At 44.2% G+C, this 18,514-nt stretch overlaps 1 long non-coding RNA gene across 2 annotated transcripts in view; it reads left to right on the top strand.

Moving 5' to 3' along the window:
• The window catches only part of LOC140615715 (uncharacterized), a 35,447-nt gene extending 22,481 nt beyond the window's left edge, over nt 1-12,966 (top strand). The window contains exons 3-5 of one of the 2 annotated variants that reach the window (XR_012016193.1): nt 1,449-1,557; nt 11,310-11,534; nt 12,647-12,966. This is a non-coding gene — a long non-coding RNA (uncharacterized lncRNA). Of the gene's footprint in view, nt 1-1,448; nt 1,558-4,498; nt 4,971-11,309; nt 11,535-12,646 lie in introns of those variants that run through there. The other variant, XR_012016194.1, reaches the window with a different exon arrangement.
• The last annotated feature ends 5,548 nt before the right edge of the window (nt 12,967-18,514 follow it).

Below are 18,514 nucleotides of genomic sequence, written 5' to 3'. Positions count from 1 at the left end.
TCTTCCATGCTGTATGTGGTAATTGTTCATTCTCGTTACTATATCATATTCCACTGTATGACTGTTCCATAGCTTATTAATCTATCCATTTGGGTTGTTTCCAGTTTGGGCTATTTCAAATCCAGCTGTCATGAGCATTCACTTATGGTGTCTTTTGGTGTAAATGTCTTGTATTTCTGTTGGAATAAGTCTAGCGATGGAATTGCTGGCTCATGGGATAAATATATGTTCACTTTCAGTAAGTAGTGTGAATTTTCCAAAGTGTTTGCATCATATTTTACTCCCACCAGCTTTTTTGAGTTCCAGTTGTTTTATATTCTTGCCAGTGCTTGGAAAAGCTTATCTTTTTGCTTGTTTGTTTTAGCTGTTTAGTTGTGTATATAGTGCTGTGCCATTGTAATTTTAATTTGCATTTTCCTGATAACTCCTGAACTTAAGCACATTTTCATTTTCATATGTTTGTGGGACATTAAGATATCTTATTTTGAGAGGTAACTATTCAAATCTTTTGCCCATTTCTTTTCCTGTTAATTGACTCTTTTTAAAAAGTTTGTAGTTCTTTATATATTCTGGACACAAATCTTTGGTCAGATATTTATATTGTGAATATCTTCTCTCACTCTGCGTTTTGCCTTTTTATTCTCTTAATGGTGTCTTTTAGGGGGGAAAATTTTTTAATTTAAATGTAGCTCTTCTATTGTTGTGTTTTCTGTGTTTTAAGGAATCTTTTCCTATTCAAAGCTAATGAAGATCTTCTGTTATGTTTTTGTTTTGCATTTTCATTGTTTTATCTATCACATTTAGATCTACAGTCCATTTGGACTTCCTTTCCTTATATGATGTGAGGTAGGGATCAAGCTTCAATTTTAAACATATGGCTAGCCATTTGACTGAGCACCATTTATTGAAAATATCATCTTTTCTTCACTAGATTTAATTTTGAGTTCAGTGAGAAGCTTCTTGAAGCCTGTTCTACAAAGGATTAGCATGATCATATCTGTTTTAAGAGTATCTGTCTGGCTGTGCTGTAAAAAAATAGATGGTGGGAGGTAGGAATGAAAGCAGGGAGCTCAGGAAAGAGGCTGTTGTAATAGGCCAGATGAGGGATGGTGGGTGCATGAAGTAGAGGGGTAGCAGTGAGGATGAAGAGATATATTTTTAAGATCTTGCTTTACAGGGCCAGCTCATGAACTGGATGTAGGGTGTGACTAAAAAGACAGAAATTAAATATGGCTCTAAAGTTTTTGGCCTGAACAATTAAGGGAATAGTAGAGAACCACTGGAGGGTATCTGAATTCTCCTATAGCCATGAAAAGAATTCTTGCTGTCAGACCTGTATTCAAATCTAATTTAAAGTTTTATTTGTAAATGTGTGGAAGAAAAGTAGGTTAATTAATTCAACATTAATTTGAGCTCTTAACTCCTTTGTCTTTCACCTACCATGAAAGAAGCTGGAAAATGAAAATACTTCCCAGCTAGCAATGGCCACATAACATAGTCCTTGTCAACAACCACTAGCAGAGATCTCCTGGAGCCCAGAGGAGAGCCTGGCACATGGTAGGTGCTGTAATATTTGTTGAGTGAAAAAATGAAAAGTATGAATGATATGATTAAAGATACAAGACCTGGAGGAGATATTTCTGGAATGACACCAATGAAAAAGAAAAAAAGAAAATGATTAAGAGCAAAAGGTGAGTAGCTGGCTTTGGCAAAATAGAAGGACAAGGTTTCTCTGAGAGCAGGTCATCAATTATCCTGATAATCACCAAGTCCAAGGAACTCTTTTGTTGTTGTTGTTGTTGTTTTGTATACTTTTTATTGGAGTTTGATTTGCCAACATATAGCATAACACCCAGTGCTCATCCCATCAAGTTCCCCACTCAGTGCCCATCACCCAGTCACCCCAACCCCTCACCCACCTCCCTTTCCACCACCCCTTGTTTGTTTCCCAGAGTCTGGTGTCTCTCATGTTCTATCACCCTCATCAATATTTCCCACTCATTTTATCTCCTTTCCCCTTTATTCCCTTTCACTATTTTTTATATTCCCCAAATGAATGAGACCATATAATGTTTGTCCTTCTCCAATTGAATTACTTCACTGAGCATAATACCCTCCAGTTCCATCCACGTTGAAGCAAATGGTGGGTATTTGTCACTTCTAATGGCTGAGTAATATTACGTTGTATACATATGCCACAGCTTCTTTATCCATTCATCTTTCGATGGACACCGAGGCTCCATCCACAGTTTGCCTATTGTGGACATTGCTACATTGGGGTGCAGGTGTCCTGCCATTTCACTGCATCTGTATCTTTGGGGTAAATCCCCAGCAGTGCAATTGCTGGGTCATAGGGCAGTTCCATTTTTAACTGAGGAACCTCCACACAGTTTTCCAGAGTGGCTGTAACAGTTCACATTCCCACCAACAGTGCAAGAGGGTTCCCCTTTCTCCACATCCTCTCCAACATTTGTGGTTTCCTGTCTTGTTAATTTTCCCCATTCTCACTGGTGTGAGGTGGTATCTCATTGTGGTTTTGATTTGTATTTCCCTGATGGCAAGTGATGCAGAGCATTTTCTCATGCGCTTGTTGGCCATGTCTAGGTCTTCTTTGGTGAAATGTCTGTTCATGTCTTCTGCCCATTTCATGATTGGATTGTTTGTTTCTTTGCTGTTGAGTTTAATAAGTTCTTTATAGGTCTTGGATACTAGCCCTTTATCTGATATGTCATTTGCAAATATCTTCTCCCATTCTGTAGGTTGTCTTTTAGTTTTGTTGACTGTATCCTTTGCTGTGCAGAAGCTTTTTATGTTAAGTCCCAGTAGTTCATTTTTGCTTTTGTCTCTCTTGCCTTCATAGATGTATCTTGCAAGAAGTTGCTGTGGCCAAGTTCAAAAAGGGTGATGCCTGTGTTTTCCTGTAGGATTTTGATGGATTCTTGTCTCACATTTAGATCTTTCATCCATTTTGGGTGTATCTTTGTGTCTGGTGTAAGAGAATGGTCTAGTTTCATTCTTCTGCACGCGGCTGTCCAGTCTTCCCAGTACCATTTATTGAAGAGACTTTTTTCCAGTGGATAGTCTTTCCTGCTTTGTCGAATATTAGTTGACCATAGATTTCTCTTTATCTTTGGAATTTGCGAGTTTCACTATTAAATGTCAAGGTGTTGAACGGTTTTTATTGATTTCAGGGGGGGGACCTCTCTATCTCCTGGATCTGAATGCCTGTCCCCCTCCCCAAATTAGGGAAGTTCTCAGCTATGATTTGTTCAAAAATGCTTTCTGGTCCTCTGTCCCTCTCAGCACCCTCTGGAACCCCAATTAAATGCAAATTTTTCCTTATGAGGCTGTCATTTATTTCCTTTGAACTTTCCTCATGGTCTTTTAATTGTTTTTATTTTCTCCTCAGCTTCCTTCCTTGCCATCAACTTGTCTTCTATGTCACTCACTCTTTCTTCTACCTCATAAACCCTAGTTGTTAGGACCTCCAGTTTGGACTGCATCTCATTTAATTGATTTTTAATTTCGGCCTGATTAGATCTAAATTCTGCAGTCATGAAGTCTCTTGAATCCTTTATGCTTTTTTTCCAGAGCCACCAGTAGCTTTATAATTGTGCTTCTGAATTGGCTTTCTGACATCGAATTGTAACCCAAATTCTGTAATTCTGTGTCAGAGAGTACTGTTTCTGATTTTTTTCTTTTGTGGTGAGTTCTTCTTTCTAGTCATTTTGCTCAGTGCATAGTGGCTACAACCGAGTTGTACTGGAAAAAGGAAGAAAAAAAAAAAAAGGAGGGTACTCTTTGGTTCTATACACTGTAAATTCCTTGACTTCTGTGGAGCTTTCCAGCACTACTCGGTCCAGAATTGCTCTTCCCCTGTCCTTCCAGCTGGTCTTCTTCTTTTAAAGATTTTATGTATTTATTCATGATAGACACAGAGAGAGGGAGGCAGAGACACAAGCAGAGGGAGAAGCAGGCTCCATGCAGGGAGCGTGACCTGGGACTCGGTCCAGAGACTCCAGGATCATGCCCTGGGCCGAAGGCCGGTGTTTAAACCGTTGAGCCACCCAGGCTGCCCTCCAGCTGGTCTTCTGGGGGAGGGACCTGCTGTGCTGAGTCTCAGGTGTGTGTACCTGGGGGAGCTGCCCTGTCCCCTGCCAGGTGCACGGCTTAGCAGGAGCTGTTTACTCTGTGCGGTCCCTGTCCCCTGGCAGCCCCGACCCTCCCAGGCACAGGGTGACACCAGGAGGAACAACATCACTGGCGGCAGCCAGCTCTCCAGCCCTGGAGTCAGCTCCCGCAGTAACTACTGCAGCTCCCAGTCCGCACTGGCCTGGATACTCCTGGGGGCGGGGGGTGGGGGTGGGGGGACGCTGACCTGGCTGACCTGCACAGCTCGGGGCGCCCGGTGGCAGGAGCGTCCTCGCTGTCCTGTATCCTCCCCGCCTCCGCCTGTCCCGAGGGAGCGCAGGATCCTGGGCTGTGTCCCCCGGCGCCCTGGGCTCCGGGGCCTGCTGCTGGAATCGCCCTCCCGGGCCGCGCAGCCCCCTCCGCGGGAGCCGCCGCCCGAGCTGCTCCAGAGGCCCCCACGTGCCGCGTCCAGCCCTTTACCGTGCTCGGCCAGTGGGGTGTGGTGACCCTCTGTTTGTGACCCTGGGAGATTGGAGGATCCACTGCCCCCCTCCTGGGATCCTGCCCGAGTTCCCTGCGAGCGCCTTTCCATCTGGGAAGACTTTTAAAGCCTCTGCTGCTCCGGGACTGGGCTCTCCTGTCCTGGAAGCTCTTGCCGCCCGCCGGGTCTTAGCTCGGCTCCTCGCAGGGGTCCCTCCCCCACTGGATTCTTTTTTATTTTTTTCCGTCTTCCTACCTTGTTAGAGGGCAAACTCTTCTCTCTGTAGCGTTCCAGCTGTTCTCTCTTTAAATCTCAGGTCGAATTCATAGGTTTTCAGGATGATTTGAAAGTTATCTAGGTAAGTTGGGGACAGATGACTTGGGGACCTTACTCCTCTGCCTCCTTTGTTCTTGACTTTGACTCTGGCAAGTAATGTTGATTACCTTCTCTGAATTTTCCGCTTTTATCCTCTCTTCTGGTTCTTATTTCTCTGGTCATTATCTTTTTGGAATAGCTTTATTGAGATATAATTCACATACCATACAATCTACCCATTTGATGTGCACAATACAATCATGTTTAGCCTATTCACAGATACGTGCAAACTTTAGAAAGAAACCTGTACCTCTTAGCTATCACCTTTTTACTCCTTCTTGGAGCCCTAAGTAACTACTCAGTAAGTGCTTTTATTTTTCCTTTCCAATCTGGACCTTCTTTTTTTTCTTTCTTGCCTAATTTCCCTGGCCAGAATCACCCATATAATGCTGAATAGAAGTGATGAAAGACAAAAATTAATGTCTATGTCTTATTCTTGATCTTGGGTGGAAATTACCCAGTCTTTCACCATTAAACACAATGCTAGCTGTAAGGTTTTTGTAGATGCTTTTTAATTGGGTTGAGGAAGTTCTTAATTCTTCCTATTCCTATTGTGTTGCCTATTTTTATCATGAAAGTATGTTGGATTTTGTCAAAAGCATTTATTGAGGTGATCATATAGCATTTGTTTTTTACTCTATTAATATGGTCTATTATCTTAATTTATTTTTTAAATAAATAAGGGGCAGCCCAGATGGCTCAGTGGTTTAGTGCTGCCTTCAGCCCAGGGCCTGATCCTGGAGTCCCAGGATCAAGTCCCACGTCGGGCTCCCTGCATGGAGCCTGCTTCTCCATCTCCAGAGGCAGAGACACAGGCAAAGGGAGAAGCAAGCTCCCTGCAGGGCCCTGGGATCACGACCTGAGCCAAAGGCAGACGCTCAACCACTGAGCCATTCAGGCATCCCTCTATTGTTTTTTATCAATTTCAGTAGCTTGTGTCTTTCTAGGAATTTGTTCATTCCATCTAAGTTATCTAACTTACTGGCACACAAATGTTCATAGTATTCTTTTATATTCTTTCTTTATTTCTATAAGGTCAGCAGTAATACCCCTTTTTATACTTTAGACTCACAATATTTTCTTGGTCAGAAATCTTGTTTAAAGATTTGTTGATATTTCCAAACAACCAGTTTTGGTTCCATTGATTTTGTTTATTATTTTTCTATTCTCTAGTTCACTGATTTCTGCTCTGATTTTTATTATTTCTTTCCTTTTGCTTGCTTTTGGTTTTGTGTGGTCTTTTTTTCCAGTTTTTAAGGTGGAAGCTCAGGTTATTGATTTGAGATTTTTCTTCTTGCTTAATATAGTTGTACATATACAGTATGAAATATAACTGTAATACCTTAGAGAAGCTAATAGGGAAGGGAGCTGCCTGAGAATCTGATCCTATTAAAAGACTGTAAATTGTGCCGCCAAAACCTGGAGTCTTCTCCTAGATGGCTCTTGGTTAGCAGTCAGCTGAATGAGCTTTCAGATTTATAAGGAAAGATCTGTAGAGAGATAAAGGCAGGGAAAGGACTCCTGGTGATAAAGTGGGAGAATCAACTTTTTCTGCCAGACACAGATGGGAAACCAGGTAGAGGGACTCTGGGGACTGACAGAGGCAAGGTCGTGCCCAGAGTGAGGCACAGGATGCAGACAAAGGCCAGCTCATAGAGGTGACAGGACCAGGCGGAGCAGTGGGAAAGAATTCAGCAGGTGCTGAAATCCAGAGCCAAAGAAGAGTACTCATCAAAACAGAAGTTTGGAGAAGGGAGGGGACCAAGGTGATTTTTATTTAAATATTAAAAAAAAATGTGACTTAGCAACACTGGGGACATCATGGGCACTTAGGCAGTTTGGCTTTGTCCACGTCTCTTTCTTCCCAGATAAGAAGTGAATCCCTTGGCTCACCTGAGGACATCACATCCAACACAATATGGGGCTTGGGTGTTGATTTAATCAATGAGCGGGATGCGAATAAGGATGGAAGAGACTGTGGAGAGAATCAAGGGGCCGGGAGTGCTGCCGCAGGCCAGACGAGTTGAGTGATCCAGAGAGAGGATTAGATTAAGACCCAACAAAAAGAAATTCAGCTGGACTTGGATTTGCAGCAGCGATCTTCCCTGAGAGGAGAAGCGGTGCGAGCGCTGCAGAGCCAGCCAGCGGGGCTGGGGGGCTGTGATGCAGACAAGGGGCTGGGGCCTGTACCGTCAGGGGCTTTTGTAAAGGCGGTCGCTGACAGTTCACAGGAAGTGTTGCTTGCCTGACTGTGCTGTGCTTGCATAGTAGCAGGTAAAGCCGTGATTGACGGGCAGCGGTCGGGAGGACCCGCGGAGCCCGGCCCTGGAGCGGCGGGCGACCCTGCCGTGTTCTGGGGAAGGGCCCCCTCTGCAGAGTTTATTGCCTTCTCACGGCTGTAGCCGAATAAAGTTATGTTTGCTTAAGTGAGCTGTCTTCCTTTTAAGAAAAAAAAAAAAAAAGAACCAACCCGGCTGCGGACACGTAAGTCCGCTGAGCTGAGCGCGGCGTGGAGGAGGCGGCCGCGGCGCTGGAGGGGGCGCAGGACCCGGGCCGCGCGCGGGGGCGGAGGCGACCCAGACGGCGGGGCTGCGGCCAAGTCCTGCGCGGGGATCTCGACCCCTTTCGCCCGCAGTTGGGAGGGCCCCGGCGGCCCACACGCTTCCGTGTTTGCATATTCGTTTAGCAAAGGGACGCGTCCCCAGTTTAGCGGGCTTCGCCAACTCTGGCCGGAGGGACTCCCAGCGGGCGAGCCAACCCCGAAGGCCGGGCGGGCTCTGAGAGCAGGCCTTGGTTCGCAGAGGGCACGTCTCGGCGGCCGCGTGATGCTCCGCCCCATGACACGAGCACCCCTCGGGCTTCCCTGTGTTGTCACTCCTCTTTCCTCGGTGTCGCACAGCAGGCGCCGGGGAAGGGCCGCCGTGCAAGCTCGGTTTGCTCCCAGTGTCAGTGTCCGTAAGCGCTGCGGCAGTGAACACGGGGCCTGCCAGCTCTGGCCTCTCGTCGTGTCCTCAGGACAAAGTCTTAGCTTAGAGGAGTGCTTCTCAAGGTGCAATCAAATCATCTGGAGCGGGCGGCGGCACCCCTCCCCCCCCCCCCCCCCCCCCCCGTGCTCCTTAAAATGCAGATTCTGATGCTCCATGTCTGGGGTGGGACCTGACGGTCTGCATATTTAGTAAGCCTCAGGTGGTGCTGATCCGCTGGTCCAGGGGCCACACTCCGAGACTTGAGGCCCTAGTGGCACTCGGGGGGCCAGCCAGAGACAGATGGGAAGTGCGGGGGGGGGGGGCGGCCAGAATTTCCGTGGCAGATTTACAAATGGACTTAGAGCCCCTGCTTGTGATGTGGCTGACCTCCAGGGGTAGTTGTGCAAAGCTGCCACGGTTTTATCAGTTCTTATTAATGGTTTCATTTGGAGAGATTTGCCCCTCAGGTGATTCTGTGAGACGCAATCTGAAACCGAAATAAAGAAATGATTCACCAAAAGCATCATTTGGCCTGCTAAGGGAAAGAAATCATTGCTTCCATAAAGGCCTTTGTCTGCTGAGAACTAATCGATGGGAAAATCGTGAAAACATATTGCAAATATCGCCGTTATTCTCAGGCAACCTGCTGTGCCTCGTGTTTCTGCTAGTTCGATGATATGGGGGAAAATTTGGTTTTTAGTAGACAGTTCCAGAGAACCGGCCAGTGCAGGACACCATTTGGGTCCCCATGCAAACGGGACACCTGCTTTCACTCAGCAACAGGACTCAGCATGGGAGACAAACTAGAGGTGCACCAAATGTTTTGGGCCCCAAACCTGAAGAAGTGCCTTACAAGACCCAGCAGACACAGACTAGCCTGATACCTACCGGAGTCCAGTTTCCCAGGGGGAGCAGCCTCTCCCACCTTGAGGTTCTAGGGTTCTTGCCTCTCCTATGGACCACTCTAATGCCTCTGTTGCTTAGGATCTTACAAAAAAGTTATTTGTGCATTTGCCTTAACTCCCCAACCTGGAAGCTTCTTGGAGAATGTTAGATCTGCTTGACCTGGTAGCCTTTGTGCACGATAGACTCACAGTCTCTTCTGAGCGAATAGCCAGTGGAGGATCAAGTAGTGACCAGTCAAGGGATGAGGGCTTCCTGGAGGAGATGACATTTCTCTTAGCTTCTGAAGAAAGTGACGATTTTGGCTTTGGTGAAATTATCCCCTTGATTTTCCTTTCCTCTGTTTTGTAGGTTGCTTATATTCCTGTTCTTATTTTATTTTACTTATTTATTTTATCTGGTTTTTATTTTCAGTGTGACTAATCTCCAGGCCCTGCCTTGCGTGTCTTATGTATCAGTATAGATACCTGTATCGACACTGTATCTACCTATATCTACACTATATCTAGCTATAGCTGTACTCTCTATGCAATATCTATCTACAGCTATATTCTTTTTTTCTGATCACTTCACCCTCATCTACATTTAGATGATGCCTCCCCTCCTCCCAAGCTCCCATCAGACCTGGTGTAGCAGGGTTATTCCCGTTCACATAACTGCTTGTTGACCAACACCTGCTGATTCCTCCCATTCTCCTTTGTCATTTTGAGTTTAGGATGCGATTTTATTGGCAACCGGACTCTTTTTGTAATTCCTTTGTTGAACTGTTGATTCATAGTATCCTTGCAGCCTTTTGCTGGATAGAACTCAGATCGTCCGTGACTTTGACCCAGTGACAGGAAGCTCGCAGCTCGGGGGTTTATGTGCCATGGCATCAGAGTGGGCAGACCACATCCTTGTCCCCTCATTTGTGAGAACATTTCAGATCCAAATGCAAGTGCTGTCACCTTTGCCTGGGTCTGACTCATGAACTAATTAGTCATATTTGTGGCTAATGAAAGGCTATGGAAACAACTTGATTCATCTTCTCTCTCAAGAATCTTTTGGACCCGACCGTGTATGGAGCAAGAGGTCTGCTCCTCTACCAGCAGCTTGGTGGAAATAATTATTGAGCACTTACCACAGACAGGGGCTCTGAGGGCTAAAAACTGCAAGGAAGGGAAGAGGGGCAGGGGCTTTCAGCTTACTTCCCTGGCCTCACAGGCAGTCCCTGGGGAGCAGGAGATACCTGTTAACTTCTGACCCCAGGATGGGGCGAGGTCAGCCCTGCTGTCTTCTGTGCTTCTGGCTGTTTATGGGCAAACTAGAGCTCAACGAGGTCTCTGGGAGCAGGGCCGGAGGCAGGAGCAGAAGTCAAAGCCTTCTAGGGGCACCTGGGTGGTTCAGTCGTTCAAGCACCTGCCTTTGGCTCAGGTCATGGTCCCAGGATGCTGAGATCGAGCCCTGCATTGGGCTCCCTGCTCAACGGGAGTCTGCTTTTACCTCCCCTTACTTGTGCTCTCTCAAATAAATAAAAATAAAATTTTTCTTAAATTTTAAATTTTAAAATTTAAAATTTAAATTTTTCTTAAAAAAGAAAAAAAATCAAAGCCCTCTAAATAATCCTAAATAATGGAACAGGCAGGGAAACAGAAAAATGTCAGATTATTTTTCTTAAAATTTTGATCATTTTTAATGGTTGCATTTCCTGCACATTTTATCACACAAATAAGAGTGTGACTATTAGGTGAGGGCAGTGGTCAAGGATCAGCGTGGTACTTAGCACTGCCAAGTAGTACTCAGAGAGGAATAGCAGGCACTAAGCAAAAAGCACTCAGGAACCCACAATCCCAACTCAGTAGCCAGATGAAGCTTTAACTAAAGACTGTTCCTTCTAGTAAGGGAACAACCTCCTTCCTTCTTTCCCCTCTCCCTCTTGTCTTCCCCACCAAGCCTTTCTCAATTCCGGAGCTCTCCGCCCCGGGGCAGCAGCACGGGATGTGTCCTTAGGCAATGTGTGCACGGTGTAATCATTGCCTAACTTAGAGGGCTCCCTTGACAAATGATTTGCTTCTCAACAGTGCCTCTTCTACCTCCTTTAAAAAAAGTTTCTGGAAACATAAATAAGAGCAGAGACCTTGGGAAGATCCCTTGTCATAACTCTCTTCCAGTTAAGAGACTAGTCCCTGTGTGTGTGTGTGTGTGTGTGTGTGTGTGTGTGTGTGAGAGAGAGAGAGAGAGAGAGAGAGAGAAAGGGAGAGGACACATGAGGGGGAAATGAACACTGAGTTGGTCCTTTGGGATGTTTACAACTTTATTATCACTAATACTAATGGTCAGGTTAAGCACCACAAAAGTGGCCTCTTTCTTTGCAAACCAAAAGTAGAGCAAAGATCTATCATGTTTCCTCCCCCTCTCCATCCCACCTGCTGCCCCACCATCTCTGTCTGTCTGTCTGTCTGTCTGTCTCTTAGCGGTGCCCAACAGCAACAGAGGATGAGAGGATGCTGACGAAGGAGACACACACCCTGGCAAGCTTAGAACACAACCGAAATGGCTGTACCAGCTTCTCTTCCCATCTGTGAGCATCTCTTCAACAACGAGTTCCTAATTCACTGTGATCTTTAAAAACTGCCACATGACTTCAGGATTTTGCTGTGAGCAGAATCCTGGAGCCTCTAACCACGAGGATCTAAAGAGTAAGTTAGTGGTGGAACGAGGGGCGCAGGGAGGTGGGTTTTCAGATGCCCCTGGAGGTTGGCTGGGCTGGGACAGCATCTGTGCGGGGCTGAGTACCCCACGCCTGGCCTGAGCTGCCTGCTCTCGGGGTTCAGGAGGAACTGACAGGAAAGTGGAAAAGCTACGTCTATAGTGTTATTCTTCAAATCAGTCCAGATAGTAACATTTGTAGGTAGGTGGAGCAGAAAAACAGTAGCGATTCCTCCCTGGACACTCTTCTGATCAATAAAACCGATAAATCTAAGTCCTGGAAATATGCACTTTGCACCAAGGGAGAGAAAAATACAGCCCTTAAGTATTTTAGTTTTCCTTGAGTTAACCCTTATGCAAAGCAGTTGCTGTCCTCTGCAGTGAGAGCCCACTCACCACAGAGTTCGCTTTCTAATGAACCTTCCAGAGACCCTGGATTTGAATTTCAAAGAGCTTTCTGAAGAGTCCAGAGTCATATCTTTAAGTGTAGAAACTCAGAACAGAATAGGGCCTGAGGAGAATAGTTTTTCTCATCACCTGAACAAATAATTCCTTTTTCGAGTTTTATTGAGACATAATTGACAAATAAACATCGTATATCTTTAAGTGTGCCATGTGATGTTTTGGTATTCACATACTTGTGACATGTGTACCGCAATCAAACAGACACATCCATCACCTCACAAAGTTACCTTTTTTTTTCTTTTTTTGGTGAGAGCAATTAAGATCTACTCGCTTAGTAAATATCAACACATAATAGAGTATTGTTAATTGTCTGTGCATATAATTTCTAAAATCTCCTGTGGGTCAGGGTCACGGCCAAGGTTGGACAGGAATGAGTAGGAATGAGGGCTTGGATTACCTCATAGGAGCACGGCACTCATTAAGCTCCTGTTTTCAGAGTTTAAGGGGGGAAGGTGTGGGGATAGGGAGGCAGCCTGGGACTCAGGAGAAACAGAGAGGGAGAGACAGTGACTCATGGGTTCATCGATAGCTTCATGGTCAGACCTCATGATTGAACAGGTTGAATGCGCGGGTGATGTGCTAGCCTCCGTGAGGTTTAAAGGTGCCACTGACTCAGTCCTTCCCACCTGGATTTCAGAGTCTGGCTGGGGAGCGGAGTGAGGACACCAACTCTTGGAACACACGGAATGCTGTGCTGTGATGGAAGTTTCCTAAAGTGCTCCAGGAGACCAGAGGAAGGGTAAAGTAACAGTATCTGGAACCAGGAGGAAGGTTTTGTGGAGGAAGAGAAACAGCAGCAAAAGCAAGAGGCACAGGAGGCGGGGAGGCAAGTTCTTGCAGAAGATGGTCACCCAAGCCTGCTCCCTCCTCTGAGCGTGAAGTCAGGGGAGGCCAAGAGCAGCAGAACTCTTTTGGAATGCACCAGGGGCCCGAAATAAACTCAGGATACTATTGGTATTTGGAGATTGCCATGAACTATAAATAGAGAGTAGAAAAGATATTCAGAATATTTTCTGAATGAGGATGAAATTCATAAATGTTCCCAGCATGGAGACATGTTCCATTAGAGCTGGGGCAGGGTAGGATCCATCAAATGATGGCTTTCCTTTCACAGGGAGGCTAATAAGAGAGCCCAGGCGGGCTTGCTCAGAGCTTAGTGCTCTGCAGTCACACGGCCGCATGTGAACAGGGACTACACTGAGGACAGAAGCTGCTCTGGAATGTCAGTCACTCCGTGGAGTTCACTGGCTTCTCAACAGCCTACAAATATTTGACAACGCTTCATTAGGACTTCTACTCTTTGTATAAGAAAATCCAAAGAAAACAATTTTGAGGGTTTTCTACATTTTCCAGAAAAAGAAATCTTTGGGTGAAAGAAGCAGGTGAGGTTTCTGACTGTACTTTTTCTATGGCCTCAGTTTCTTGATCCACGCGAGGGGGAGGTGGGGCCAGTGGAGCACAGTGTTCCTTCCTGCTGAAACATTTTCTTAGTCGGAGCCTTATGCAGACCAGCAGCTGTTTGCAATTACTCAGCCAGGCAGTCAGAGGATGTTCTCTCCCCACCATGTTTCTGCATCTGCCAAGCTGAATTCTTTTTTGGGCAACATCTGTTCTTATTTCCCATGTGATGTTGTCTCAGTTGACCACAAAAATAATTACATACTTATTCTGAAGTAATCAGTTCGTTGAAATCCTTTTCAACAAGATAGCAGATTTCACTGGGAAAAGTGACATCTCAGGAACAGAGTTCCTCTAAGGGACCACGGATTGCAGAACAGACCAGTGCCCTTGTCTTCAGGGGTGGCGGGGAGAGGCAGAGATGACTGCCATTTCGGAGTCGTGTTAGACCTAAAATATCAGCCTCTTTCCCCTCCCTTGGAGCTGAACTGTGGGAGGGCTGCTCACAGACTGTGAGCCAACTCTTATATAAAGTTCATGGTAATGCAGGCAAAGGAGCAGAGGACTTTATTACAGCCAAGAGTAACACAATTACATCCATTCTATTTCCTTTGGTATCTACCTAAAAGGCATAAATGAAGCCAGTAGTTAAAAAAAAAAAAAATGAGAGTACCTGAAACAAACTCATCTCTTTTTGAGCCCTCAGACATAGCATGACTAGGGGGCTTGGATCAAGGGGTGATAATATGATAATAAGAAATTCATAATCATTTAGGGAAATGAGTGAAGTTTTGTAGGGCAGAAAATAACACAGGAAAGGCAGACTGGGTGTCAGATCTTCAATGACCTTGAATGACAGGTTGAGCCTTTGTACTACATTTTATGGCAAGTCATTGGAAGGATCTGAACATTCGGTATAATTGAATTTCACATCTTTCTTATCTCAGGCTGACCCCTCTGAAGAGAGGGACCACAGTGTACCATTTAGCCCTGGTGTACATTGTTCTGAGCTCTGCCTACTTTTCTTTTCTTCCTCAAATGATAGTCTTGCAAAAATGTTTTCCAGGAAACTGGAACTTTCTGGGTTTTGGGAGGGGGAATTGTTAAACCTTTTAAAGGCAATAATTATGGAACTTGTCTGTGTTCATGTATTCAGTTAACTAATATATTAATCCCTGCTATGTGTCAGATGCTATGCTAGGGGCTGGGGACACAATGAGTGAATCACAATCCCAGACCTCAAGGATCTTAACTGGTGAGGGAGATGCTAACATGTATGTTTATTATAATATAGTGAGACAGAAATAAGCACCCAGATCTGTGGGACTATAGAGGTTCAAAGGAAAGTCTTCTCAGAGAAGATGAAACAGGCCCTGCAGGTTAATGGATAGCTTAAGAGTTAAGTAAACAGATTAGGGCGGGGTACGGGGGCATTTCAGGTAGAGGGATCAGCTTGCCGTGTACAGTTTGGTGTTATTAGAACAGAATGCTCCAGAGAGATGGGAGCAAAAGCCAAACTGTTAAACCTGGGAACTAAGGAACCAGATGAAGTGGAAGCGGGGAAGGAACAAGCTTGATTTAATAACCACACTGGTTTCTAGAAATATATAAAACAGGCTAATCTCCAATCCTTCGGCAAGTACCCAGAAATTCTGGACAAATTGTGGCAAAGATTCTTCTCAGTGACTGAGTAGCTGTGAGAAAAAGAAAGGACATCCTCTCGTTCTAGGAATAGAAGGAACTGAAAACAAGAACGATAAGCTCCTGTGTAGTCCTTGGGTTAGGGGAGAGCACAGAACAGGTAGTCAGCCCCTGTCACCCCAGAACTTGGATTTTAATGCCCACATGGCAACAAGACATGCTACCATAAGCTGATGAAAAGGACAGAATTGGAACCGAACCAAATCCCCTCCTCCATCCACATGCTCAAGTGGCTCTACCTCCAGTGAAAGGGGACTGGGAAAACTTATGCACTGGCATAGAAAGATAGCAGAAAGCTCGTCTTTGGTTGAAAAAAAGAGACACCCCCCCCCCTTTCTCCAAATTCATAATTGCAGGGCTGTGCTTTATCTGAGTTTTGGGCAGTAAATTTATACTACCCATATGGTCCAGCAGCAGCCAAACCAAACATTTTTCATAAAAATTGTTCCCAGATTAGGGAATACAGCTAGGTCTCTTTGGAGGAATGAATGTAAAAGTGTTCTGAAGGGGAGATGTACTCCCACACAGATGTAAAAGTTTGTACAGCAGAGACAACAAAAATCAGGTTGGACCCTTAAAAACCTTAGATAATTGAATGACAATATCTTAAGGATAATATAGAATGAATACATTTAAGTGATTAAATGCAAAAGGAAGGATTTAAAGTCATAAAGACAAGACCATAGGAGAACATAATTGACAGATTTGAAAGACTCACATAGAACTTTTAGAAAAAATATCACTGGAAAAATTTAGTGAGTGTTTTAAACAATAGAGTAGACACCACTGTATAGAGGAACAGTCAAGTGGAAAATATACCTGAAGAGCTTTCCAAGAATACAGCACAGTGAGAGATGAGAAAGATATGTAAGTGATGTTAAGAAACTTGGTAGATAGAATGAGAACATACAAACTATATCTATCAAGAGTTGTCACAGGAGGGGCACCTGGGTGGCTCAATTGGTTAAGCATCTGCCTTCAGCTCATGTCATGATCCTAAGGTCCTGGGATTGAGCCCCAGGCCAGGCTCCCCGCTCAGTGAGGAGTCTGCTTCTCCCTCTGCCCCTACTCCTGTCACAGTAGAAATAGAGTAAAGGATAAGCAATATTAGAAGAGCTGATGACTGTGAAGTTCCTTGAAATGACAAAAGTTATGAATCCTCAGTTTTAAGAAGCACAATCACTCCTAAGGGAAAATACAAATAATGCCACTTTGGGACAGATCTTTTTGAAGATTCAGGATTTTAAAGACAAGAAAAGATGTTCAAAGAAGCCAGAGGAAAAAAGATATAATACCTAAAAAGAAATAAAAATTAGAATTCTCATAGACTTCACAATACACATCAGAAGATAATGGAATTATATCTTCAAATACTGAGAGTATCAACCTAGAATTCTATTTCCAATTAAATTCTCATCTAAGCATGAAGGTGAAATAGGGACACTCTTAAGTTCAAAAGTTTGAGGATTAGGGCGCCTGGATGACTCAGTGGTTGAGCGTCTGCCTTCGGCTCAGGGTGTGATCCTGGAGTCCCGGAATCGAGTTCCACATTAGGCTCCTTGCAGGGAGCCTGTTTCTCCCTCTGCCTATGTCTCTGCCTTTCTCTCTGTGTCTCTCATGAATAAATAAATAAAATCTAAAAAAAAAAAAAGTTGGAGGATTTACTACTTTTAGAGAATGAAATGCAAAAGGATGTACTTCAAGAAGAAGGCAATGCAACCAGGAAGAAAGCAGTGAAATCATGAAGTAATAGTAAGCACAGAACCTGGTAACATGTAGGTAAGTTTAAATAAGTATTAATTGGGCAGCCCCAGTAGTGCAGTGGTTTAGCGCTGCCTGCAACCTGGAGTGTGATCCTGGAGACCTGGGATCAAGTCCCACATCGGGCTCCCTGCATGGAGCCTGCTTCTCCCTCCTCCTGTGTCTCTGCCTCTCTCTCTCTCTCTCTCTATGTCTATCATAAATAAATAAATAAATCTTTAAAAAATAAAAAAATAAAAAAAAGAGAAAACAATATATGGCCATATAAGAGATGAAACCAAGCTAATGGCAAAAACCTAATGGTTAATAACAAATGTGTCACAATATAATGCTAAAGGAACAGTTCAGTGGGAAGATGTAAAAATTCTGAAGTTGGTACAAAAAGATGGTGTCACAAGGTACCATTTACACCAGCATTTAATAACATGGCCTCAAAATATAGAAAGCAAAAATTGACAGAATTACAAGGAGATATCCATAACTATGGTGAAATATATCATAATAAACTTTTCCTGGCAACTTATCCAATAGACCCCAGATTTAAAAATGATGCAATATTTCGGGGCACCTGGGTGGCTCAGTCAGTTGAATGTCTGATTTTTGGTTTTGGCTTAGGTCATGATCTTGGGTTGTGAGATTGAGCCCTGCATGGGGCTCTGTGCTCAGCCCAGAGTCTGCTTGAGATTCTTTACCTTTCCTTCTCCTTTTGCCCCTACCCCTGGCTCAGGCTCTCTTTCTCTAAAATAAATAAATAAAATCTTAAAAATAGGTGATGCAATATTTTAACAATGTAATTAACAAGAGCGATATAACATACATGTATAGAACTCTGTGTGCCTAGCATTAAAGAGCCTATGAGAACTCAGCTTCACCCATCCTGAAGAAAACAAAGCCTCAGTGGATGATGGTGTGTGCAGTGGAGGGGATCTAGGGAGCTGGGTGAATGTGTGGAGGACAGCCCTTCAGTCAGTCTGCCCCATACCTCAGGACTGCCGTGTGAGAGAAGACTGCTTTATTCTTTAAGTGACTGTATTCTTTGGACTGTCTGCTACAACATTTTAGCATTCTACCCTAATAAACCAAAGTTCTATCAAATGTTCTTTTTAAATTTTAAAATGATTTTAGATTTTCAGAGAAAGGTAAATAATAGCACCAAGTTTCACACGCCCTTCACTCAGGTTCCCCTAATATTATCAAGTTTACAGATCTGTAATACAATGATAGAAACTAGGAAATTAACACTGATACAATACTATTAACTAATCTGTGGACCTTATAAGAAATTCTCCCATTTTCCCATTAATATCTTTTTTTTTTGGCCTTATAGTCAATTCCAGATTGCATTTAGCTGTGTTTTCCTATTTTAAAACATTTTAATTCCAGTACGGTTAGCATCCAGTGTTGTACTAGTTTCAGGGATACAATAAATACAGTATTTCAACACTATACGTTACTGGGCGCTCATTGTGAAAAGTGTATTCTTAATTCCCTTCACATATTTCACCCATCCTGAATGGGTGGTGAATCCCATTCACCCACATTCCCAACCCATTTTTTACTTTTACTTCTCTCTCCCTCATGTTTTAGTGTCATACTTGACATTCTTTTATTTGGTGAATCTCTTCATTGAATTTTGATTTTGCTG

The sequence above is a fragment of the Canis lupus genome, chromosome 24, assembly GCF_048164855.1.
Source record: "Canis lupus baileyi chromosome 24, mCanLup2.hap1, whole genome shotgun sequence".
Lineage (NCBI taxonomy): Eukaryota > Metazoa > Chordata > Mammalia > Carnivora > Canidae > Canis > Canis lupus.
This window is presented reverse-complemented; position numbering and strand designations above follow the sequence as displayed.